Below are 8,820 nucleotides of genomic sequence, written 5' to 3' on the forward strand. Positions count from 1 at the left end.
CCTGGCTATGGATGTACAAGCCCTCTACACCAACATTCCACACAAAGATGGACTACAAGCCATCAGGAACACTATCCCCGATAATGTCACGGCTAACCTGGTGGCTGAACTTTGTGACTTTGTCCTTACCCATAACTATTTCACATTTGAGGACAATGTATACCTTCAGATCAGCGGCACTGCTATGGGTACCTGCATGGCCCCACAGTATGCCAACATTTTTATGGCTGATTTAGAACAACGCTTCCTCAGCTCTCGTCCCCTGAAGCCCCTACTCTACTTGCGCTATATTGATGACATCTTCATCATCTGGACCCATGGAAAAGAAGCCCTTGAGGAATTCCACCATGATTTCAACAATTTCCATCCCACCACCAACCTCAGCCTGGTCCAGTCCACACAAGAGATCCACTTCCTGGACACTACAGTGCTAATAAACAATGGTCACATAAACACCACCCTATACTGGAAACCTGCTGACCGCTATTCCTACCTGCATGCCTCCAGCTTTCACCCTGACCACACCACACGATCCATCGTCTACAGCCAAGCTCTGCGATACAACCGCATTTGCTCCAACCCCTCAGACAGAGACAAACACCTACAAGATCTCTGTCAAGCTTTCTTACAACTACAATACCCACCTGCGGAAGTAAAGAAACAGATTGATAGAGCCAGAAGAGTTCCCAGAAGTTACCTACTACAGGACAGGCCTAACAAAGAAAATAACAGAACGCCACTAGCCGTCACCTTCAGCCCCCAACTAAAACCCCTCCAACGCATTATTAAGGATCTACAACCTATCCTAAAGGATGACCCAACACTCTCACAAATCTTGGGAGACAGGCCAGTCCTTGCCTACAGACAGCCCCGCAACCTGAAGCAAATACTCACCAACAACCACATACCACACAACAGAACCACTAACCCAGGAACTTATCCTTGCAACAAAGCCCGTTGCCAATTGTGCCCACATATCTATTCAGGGGACACCATCACAGGGCCTAATAACATCAGCCACACTATCAGAGGCTCGTTCACCTGCACATCCACCAATGTGATCTATGCCATCATGTGCCAGCAATGCCCCTCTGCCATGTACATTGGTCAAACTGGACAGTCTCTACGTAAAAGAATAAATGGACACAAATCAGATGTCAAGAATTATAACATTCATAAACCAGTCAGAGAACACTTCAATCTCTCTGGTCACGCAATCACAGACATGAAGGTCGCTATCTTAAAACAAAAAAACTTCAAATCCAGACTCCAGCGAGAAACTGCTGAATTGGAATTCATTTGCAAATTGGATACTATTAATTTAGGCTTAAATAGAGACTGGGAGTGGCTAAGTCATTATGCAAGGTAGCCTATTTCCCCTTGTTTTTTCCTATTCCCCCCCCCAGATGTTCTGGTTTAACTTGGATTTAAACTTGGAGAGTGGTCAGTTTGGATGAGTTATTACCAGCAGGAGAGTGAGTTTGTGTGTGTGGTTTTTGGGAGGGGGGTGAGGGGGTGAGAGAACCTGGATTTGTGCAGGAAATGGCCCAACTTGATTATCATGCACATTGTGTAAAGAGTTGTCACTTTGAATGGGCTATCACCAGCAGGAGAGTGAATTTGTGGGGGGGGGGGGGGGGTGGAGGGTGAGAAAACCTGGATTTGTGCTGGAAATGGCCCAACCTGATGATCACTTTAGATAAGCTATTACCAGCAGGAGAGTGGGGTGGGAGGAGGTATTTTTTCATGCTTTGTGTGTATAAAAAGATCTTCTACACTTTCCACAGTGCGCATCCGATGAAGTGAGCTGTAGCTCACGAAAGCTTATGCTCAAATAAATTGGTTAGTCTCTAAGGTGCCACAAGTACTCCTTTTCTTTTTGCGAATACAGACTAACACGGCTGTTACTCTGAAACCTCACCAAAGGTGGTGTCTTTTGGTACAATGGGGTAATGTTTGGCAAAGGTATGAACAGAAGACCAAGTAGCAGTCCTGCAGATTTCTGCTATGAGAATGTTCTTCAGCAGAGCTATAAATGTGGATTGAGCTCTAGTGGAATCTGCTGTTTCTCTCTGAAACTTGAAGACATCTAATTTAAGGCTAATTGGACCCCGGCATTTTCATAGCTGCTCAAGATGCAACCCAAAACCCACTTAGACAATCTGTGTGTGGAAATCAGTTGGCCCTTTATTCTATACAAATAGCCTGAGAGAGGCCAAGAATAGGTTAGTCCTGTCCAGATAGAAAGCAGGGGCTTTTGGGGATATGGGATAGCTCAGTGGTTTGAGCATTGGCCTGCTAAACCCTGGGTTGTGAGTTCAATCCTTGAGGGGGCCATTTAGGGATCTGGAGCAAAAATTGGGGATTGGTCCTGCTTTGAGCACGGGGTTGGACTAGATGACCTCCTGAGGTCCCTTCCAACCCTGATATTCTGTGATTCTATGAAGGGCCTTTCTGACATCCCATGAATGAAGGCTTGATTTTTCTGTGGAGGTCTGAGGTTCCAGTTAGAAAACTTAGGGAATATCCTGGTTAAGGTGATGTTATGATTAGACCTTTGGGAGGAAGCAAGGATGGGGATGTAATATAACTTTGTCTTTGTAGAAGGTGGTGTATGCTGGGTCCATCATGAGCACTCCTAGCTCCCCCATTCTCCTTGCTGAGGTGATGGCAATTAGGAACAAAATTTTGAGGGAGAGGTGGAGGAGGGAGCAGGTCATTATTAGTTTGAAGGGGGAGGGTTTCCTTAGAGCGTTTAAAACCAGATTGAGGTCCCATTGGGGGGCCAGTTGTCAAATGGCAGGAAACAAGTTGTACAGGCCTTTAAGAAATCTGGCTGCTGTACGGTGGGCAAAGGTTGAGAAGCCTTGATAGATGAGTGAAAGGTTGTGATGGTGGTCAGATGTACTACGACTGAGCTCATTGAGAGACCCTGTGCTTTTCATTTTAACAGGTAGTCCAGGATCTTGAAAAGTGGAACTTCTGAGGCTTGAGAAGATGAGAGGGAACCCCAGGATTGGAAGTGCTTCCACTTTTGGAGGTAAGTCTTGTAAGTACCAGGCTTTCTGCCAGATAAGAGAACTGACTGATCTCTATCCAAAATGGTCATTTCCATGCTTGAATGCCATGGAGGAGCCCTGTTCTCAAATTCAGGAAGGAGGGGTTGGGATGCATAAGGGACTCTGAGTTCTGTGTCAATAGAATGCAGGGAGTCTGAGGGGTGCTACTTCTGAGAGGTGGATGAAGTTTGAGTGCCTCATCTGTCTCAGACAAGAAGGTGCTATGAGGATAGCTTTCACTCCTTCTTGGGGCAGCTAGAGAACAGTCTTGTGCATAATGGTATAGGTATAAGTACAAAGGGTATGGGATCATGGTGTTGTCAGTACACTCCACATAGTGTTGTGGCTGTAACCTCCCTTAGAGTAAAAACAGACTACATTATGTGTGGTAGATGCTGCGGAATAGCTTTTGAGCTCCCATTCCTGAGCTTGCTGTAAGTGTTTACTCAGGGAGTTGTGTAACTGTTTTCTGGAGCCCTGGTGGACAGACTGCTGATATCTCTATCTGCTGGTAGATACACCAGTTGCACAGCCTTAATGACTCTGCACATAAGGACTGGGATCTTGCTCTGCTCTGGAGGTTGATGTAATACATCACTGCCCTGTTGTCCAGCATTACTTATGGCCTCATATGGCGTGAAGGAAGTGTTGGCAAGAATAATGTACCATTCTTAGCTCCAAGATATTGATATTGAATGTCAATTCCTGTGTCAACCATTTGCCCTTTGCTGTCTCCCTATGCTGAACTCTCCATCCTAACAGAGACGCATGTTGTGAGGGTCTTCAAAGGTGCTTGATTTAAGACTGGGGGTACAACACAGACCTTCCTTGAGCCCTTTCACCATGTAGTAGAGTCCAACACCTTCTGAGGCACTATAATGCATTTGGAGAGGTTGTGTCTGTTTTGGGTATGCACTGTTCTTATCCATGTCTGGAGGCATCCTTGTGGGGAGTCACATATGTGGAGGCTGACATGTGGCCCAAGTCCTGTGAACAAGTCATCATGGTTTGCCGGCTGCACTGTAATGTTGAGATTAGGTTCGACAAGGTGGAGAATCTCTCCTTGGGAGGTAAGCTTTTGCTGTTGCAGAGTCCAGAGTAGCTTCGATAAAGTGTATTGTCTGTACTTGAGTTACTATGGATTTTTTGTGATTGATGTTAAGGCCCAGAAATTGGAATATAGTGTTACTGCTCTGGACATGGCCGACTGGACATCTTGCGGTGACCAGCCTCTGAGAAGCAAGTCATCAAAATATGAGAACACTGTGAGCCGTTACCACTGAGAGAATCTTTGTGAGCACCCTTGGGGACACGGAGAGTCTGAAGGGGAGATCTCAATATTGACAGTGTGCCCCATCACAAATCTTAGGAAATGCTTGTGGGAGAGATGGATGGCTACATGAAAGTAGGCATCCTATAGGCTTAGGGATGGAATTATGTCACCATTCTCAAGTACTGTTCAAGTTCCTGAGGTCAAGGATTGGAGTCCACCCTTTCTTGGGAACAAGTAACTGGAATAGAACCATCTTCCAATGAACTCTAGTCAGACTGGTTCTATTGCTCCTAGGAAGAGGAGAGAATGAAATTCCTGTTTTAAGAGTTGCTCCTGAGAAGAATCCCTGAAGAGGGATAGAAAGGGGGTAGGAAGGAGGAAAAGAACCAAGTGTACAGAGTAGCCCATTTTGACAACCTCCAGTATCCACTTATCTGATATAAGGTACTCCAGACAAGTAGGTAGTGTGATTTCTCCAAAGGAGAGGTAGTCACAGAACATGTGATCCAGTGGAGTGAACTAGTTGATGCTCTAGACCGAGGTGTCAAAAGTGCCTCTTAGACGGAGGGCTGATTGGGCAGAAGTAGGGATGGAGGCCCCAGTTTTTGTATCCTGGCCTCTCTCTGAAGGGCTCCTGAGGCTTAGGGAAAGTGCACTGATGGTACTGGAATGGTTTTGATCTTTGAGTGGGTTGGAATCTACTTAAAGGCCTTTTTGTTGCAGGCAAATAAATTTCCAGTGACCACAACAGTGCTCTGGAATCCCTGAGCATGTGGAGAGAGGAGTCTGTATGTTTGCTGAAGAGCTTGGGCCCTTCAAGCAAGATGTTTTACACTGTGTTTTGTACATCCCTTGCAACACCTGAAGATTGGAACCAGAATGCTCTTCTCATAACTACTGCAATGGCCATGGACTTGGAAGCTGTGTCAGCAGCATCTACAACTTCTTGCAGGGAGGCTTTTGCAACCAACTTCCCTTCAGTGATGACAGACCAAAATTGATCTTTCTGGTCTCGTGGCACGTGCTCAATATAATGGGTAAATTTGGAGTGTGTGTTAAAATCGTATTTTGCCAGGGTCTGGTAGTTGATAATATATAATTGGAGAGTGGCTGATGAGTAGCTCTTCCTTCCCAGCAACTCCAGCTGTTTAGGCCCTCTGCATCTGACAGGGAATCTAGAGTAAGCTTGACAGTTCCTTACACTGGTTGATCCACTAAAAGGAAATGGTGGTTAGAGTGGGAGAAGAAGTACTTCATGCCTTTCGGTAGGATGTAGTATTTATCATCTGTCCACTTACAGGTTGATGGGATTGTGGCACATGTTTGCCAAAGAGTTATGTGCAGCAGATGATAAAGCCTCACTGATGGGTAGGGCCACCTTTCTCTGGGGACTGATGTTCAGGACGTCCATCAAGTAATGTTTTGAATCTTGGACTTCCTCTAGTGGGATCTGAAGTAAATCCAGTAGTTTTTTCATGAGGTCCTGGAAGGTCTTAAAATCATCAGTGTAAGAGAGAGGTGGTAACATTACTGTCTCGTCTGGAAATTAAGGGGAGATCTCCTCAGCCCGAGATTCTTGCTCTTCCTGTATATTGTCCGGCACTGGAGAATTGTGTGGTACTGAGGTGTGTGTGTGTGGGACAGATGCACACAGTACCATAGGACGATTTGTAGGTGCCAGTGGCTGGTAGGGTACTGGTGGGTGCCAGTGCTTTCTCTTAGGCACCTGATGGAGTTGGTTGCTGTACCCCATAGGTCCCAGTAACCCTAATGGGGAAGGGGATAAAAGAAGGGACCTCAATGATAATCATAATCTCTGAGCCTACGATGCCTGGTAAATTCTCTAGGATCCTCTTCATGAAAGGGACTCATGAGGGTAGGGTACGTATCCCCATACCAAGATCTCTGAATCAGAGGAAACTTCCCCTAACCGGTACCGAAGCCTTGAGACGTAAACAAGTCTCAACTTGCTGCTTTCGTAGTGGTACCAAGGTGGTGGCAGTGGTAGATCTTGCCAACTTTGGCGACACAGGTTCATCAGAGATAATGAGATCCTCTGAAGAAAGGAACCTGGAAGGAGGTGGAGGGCTTTCACATAAAGTTTGGATTGTTACTGGCTTGTGACATGGAGGCTTTTGTGGTACTGAGGTAAACTGTAGAGTCATCTCCCCTTTCAGAAGTACAGTGAGATACAGATAGCAGGAAACGGATGGAAGCCCTGTGCATCTCGCAGTGCTACAAAGTATCAGACAGTGCTGCCATAGTAGCAGCTCTGATGGTAGGTATATCAAAACTGTGTTTCTCCTTTGGTATTGGACTCAGTCAGAGCCTCTCCTGTACCCTTAGAGGAATAAGAGGTCTCCCGACAGTGAGTCTCATGGGGTGACCTGCCCCTTTTCTCCTTTTCCTTGCTTGGAAAGGTATGTTTTCTTCTTTTTAAAGTCTTATTGTCCGGGGCTGCAGACATGGCAGCAAACTGGGACTGAGGCAGCTTGAAATGTAGAGGCCAATGTACAGGGAGGAGAAGCAGACCCCTCCAGAGCTACAGCACGTTCTATTAATAGGAGCTTGTCTATTCTCCCTGTCTTTCTTGCATCTGCCTTTCAAACCCAGACAGACCTTGCATTCAGAAGGGTTGTGAGGGTCCCCAAAAACCACAGGTAGCTGGAGTGTTCCTCATTATGGGAAAATGGCATGTGGCAAATCTCTCAGGTCCTATGCCCAAGACCCCACAGCTAAACAAATTGTGCTCTGACACAAATAAAAGATCAAAAAAAGAGAAGGGGAAAGAGCCCCCTATCCCTCAACCGATACAAGATAAATAAAATAAAGATATCAAATGAAAATAGATAATGAAAAGAAACTACGAAAACAAATAAAGTAAAGAACTCACAAAGTGAAGGCAGGAAGTGAATACAGCAGAGAGCAGAACTCTCTGTCTCAAACTGCAGGCAGATGAGAAGGAACTGAGTGGGGGTGGGTTCACGCCTCCCTATATGCCCTCGTTCAGCACACGAGGTGCTACTCTGTGCAGGTCTGAGGACATTAATTTGCAGCCTCCGATTGAGAGCACACAGACACATGTACATCCTATGGTGCAGCACTCCTAAGGATATAGACTCAAAAAAGAGGGCAAAGTTTCTGGCATGAAGGGCATAATGTTCTGATATTATTTATAATTAGTGCTCATTACAATGACTTTTCATATCCCCAGCAGATACAGATATACAAAAGACAAGGAAATAAAACATAGCACAAAACAAAATATAACAAAGGATACATACTACACAATCAGCAGAGCATTTTCATTTTGTTTACACTTACCACACCTTTGCACTTACCCTAAAATATAGGTTTACAGAGGAGATAGAATACAGCTTTACAGAAAATGCTGGTAACATGCCAAGCTGTAAAAAGTAATATGTTCTTCATACATACTAGCCTACTTTCATCTGTGTGCTTTTTATACCAAAAACATAACCATGACCCATGAATTATAGTTCCAGACAGGCCAAAAACATAGAAGATGCCTGTATATTGTTTTTTAACCTTTTAGACAAGAATTAAACCTCACAATTTAAACAAAAATTTCCAAGTGAAAACTAAAACTCAGTGTCAACTTCCCAACTTCCTTTAAAAGCTGAAGGTTAAGTTATTGCAAAATCCTTGCAAAAACATATCAGATTCCAGTCATTGGCTATTTTTTCCTCTAATATCTTGATGTAAACTGACGACAAAACCAAGTAATTTTCTAACCTTATTATGGGCTAGAGAAACTAACAATCACAATGGTAAGTGAAATGAGGCTTCCTAAAACTTTTTTTTCCCTCAAAGTAGTAATGTATTTTCATGTTTAAGTGTACAAAGATTTGGGACACAGAAAATAATTCTGACTTTTTCCTATGATTTCCATGCCTTCTTTAAGGATATTTACGTTGATAACTAAACATGAAAACTGAAGAAAAAGTAATACAAGTGGTTGTGAATAAGATACAATAAGGGGGTGTATTTAATAGAATGTTAACTTATGAAATACACTATAATTCAAATATTTTAAACAATTCAAGCACGGACTACAAAAACATCTTCACTGCAATAACTTGCAAATGACTAAAACCGTTACTAAAAAGAAAACAAAATCGTATGTCAAACTTTTAGTTTTAATAAAATTTCTTATCAAAACACTTAGATATACATCACATTGTACAAATTTAAAATTGCACAATAGGTGTACAGAACCACAGAAAGAGACTGAATTAAAGTCTGGATTTTCAACCTTGATGATTTGCAGACTCTAATTTAAAATACTGTTTTCCACAATTGCTTCATAATAAAACAAAAGCATGCTGATGCAAGTCTTCAAAACTAAGCCCCACTAAACCAAAAAGTGCATTTAAAACATTAGTTCAGTTGTGTATTTCTATTTATTGCCTAATATGTTTATATAGAAAACCACCTCAAAAATCTTAGAATAATTGAAAGAGATTA

This window comes from Lepidochelys kempii, chromosome 1, assembly GCF_965140265.1.
Source record: "Lepidochelys kempii isolate rLepKem1 chromosome 1, rLepKem1.hap2, whole genome shotgun sequence".
Classification (NCBI taxonomy): Eukaryota; Metazoa; Chordata; order Testudines; family Cheloniidae; genus Lepidochelys; species Lepidochelys kempii.